Raw genomic sequence first — 2198 nt, 5'->3', positions numbered from 1 at the left:
TTCAGTATGAAGCAATATGTGGACCCCACCAGCAGTGAATACCCAAAAAATATAAAAGAAGTACATAATTTAAGATTTAATACTATTTGAATGGGGGGAGGATCAAACTGTGCATGCTCCATCTCTGTACACTGAACCATTCACGATGGCATTATGAATTTGATGTCAGAGTTATCAACTTTAATTTTACCATAAATTGCTGCTTTTGCAACAGATCACATTAGAGTAGAGAAAATACCAGATATACTAGACAAGGATACTGAAAAATTTCAGATATAAATTTAAGAGGTTATAGAGGTTAAGCACGTACACTTTGTAAACTGTAGAGTGGACAAAAGTATTTTTATTCTTTATACAAACATCACCTTGCACTCCAACTTGTCAAGAGTCTAAATGAAAAGACTTCAGCATAACACAAAAATTTTAGTAACACATCTGATTTTTTGTGCAGAACATGCTTGTACTGTTGGTTAAAAAAAGTTTTCCAAATTTGGAATTATGGTCAATATTACTATTCTTATACAGGGTACACCATACACAATTTAAAATCTGTAAATATTATATAAGTTTCTATAAAAACTAGTGTTTCTGTTTTTTGTTTTGATAAAGAAAAATAATGCATGTTTTTGTTTTCTAGTAAGTGTCTTTCTTGGAGATGTCCTCAAGCCACAAAGGAAGCTCTAGTGTTTGATAGTGTAAAAACAATAAACAAGAAATATTCAGTCTGATTTCTTGTCAATAGCTTTCACCAAGGTTGTGGTTTAAAGCAGAATACAACGTATTTTATATTTTCTTTAGTAGAAAATCAATAATATTTTCTGTTTCATGACCATTAAAATGTTTGATATTTCAGTCTGGAATTTAAATTTTGTGGCTTTATTTTGATGCTAACATGATTCTAAGTGGATGTTTTTGTAATAACTAAAAACACTTAATCTGCTGGATAAAATAAGTTATACTTCATGTAGTGATTTTTCTACATTTAATCTTTCACTTCATTGCTAGCAAGTGTGAGGCAATGCAACCATTACACTATAAATGTTCACCTGCTTTTTAAAGTACTGACCATACATCTTACAACAAAAATGCTGATCAATGAATTGCTTTTGAAATAACTTAGGGTGAACAACTACAATAATGATTTTAAACCTCTCACTAATCACCATTGACTATTAAACTCTAAATATTTATACAAGTAGAATACATTTTATATCTATTCTTGTAGTTTTACAACTTTAATGATAATATTCTTGTCTCTTTAATAAAACAACTTGTCAAAATAATGTTATCTTAATGTCTCAGGGTTCCACAAAAACACTAGTTAAGTTGGTTAATTTACATTTATAATTTCTTCATACCGAGATATATATTTTATTTACAGATTTTTGACCAAATGCACCAATGACTGATGAGGCCAATATATTAGCATATATTTATTAATATAAACTGTACCCTTAGGGATTAAAATGATATCAGTAAATTTAATGTTTATTTGCAGACCAAAGTAATAATATTGAGATGGAAATTACTGTCTTATAATGAAAAAAATTCATTATTTCTCACAACCTCCCAATCATCAGTATAGATAAGAATAGTAAAATAAATGAATAAAAAAAAACTATTTTATAAGGTTGAATTTTGAACTTATGGTTCTTTATTGTTCAAATTGTATTGATGTTTAATAAAATAAATAATGTTAAAATAAAACTACTGGAACTTTTAAAGTCTTTATGTGTATAAGTTATTACACTTCATTCATATTTAATTTACACAAGATGGGTTTGTGGAGGATTTCACTTCTGAAGCATCAGATGCCATTACATGCCTCAGAGGATTATTCAGTAAGAAAATAACTTCACTAAGCCTAAATCTATCACAAGATAGCTTGTTGGGTTTATTTTATTTGGTACAGGAATAACTACACTAAGTCTATGTCTTTCCCTTCTACCACAAGTCGTGTTTTAAAAAGACTGTTATCATTAACCAGTGTATTTTAGAGACCCGTGGCAAATATTACAGTGAATACATGTGACAACTTACTTAAACTTCTTAAAATATATGTAAAAACAATGAACATCTCTGTCATCAATATTAATACAAGTTATTGTAAGATACATTTGAACAACATAATTTTCCCTTATACACAGGTATATATATATATATATATGTGTGTGTGTGTGTGTGTGTGTGTGTGTGTG

The 2198-nt window shown here is 28.7% G+C and overlaps 1 protein-coding gene across 2 annotated transcripts in view; it reads right to left on the bottom strand.

Moving 5' to 3' along the window:
- Positions 1–2198, bottom strand: part of LOC106463278 (multidrug resistance-associated protein 1-like) — an 84440-nt gene that overhangs the window by 25724 nt on the left and 56518 nt on the right. The window lies entirely within an intron of this gene.

The sequence above is a fragment of the Limulus polyphemus genome, unplaced genomic scaffold (assembly GCF_000517525.1).
Source record: "Limulus polyphemus unplaced genomic scaffold, Limulus_polyphemus-2.1.2 Scaffold1365, whole genome shotgun sequence".
Classification (NCBI taxonomy): Eukaryota; Metazoa; Arthropoda; class Merostomata; order Xiphosura; family Limulidae; genus Limulus; species Limulus polyphemus.
Note: the sequence above shows the minus strand (reverse complement) of the source record. Positions and strands in the feature narration are given on the sequence as shown.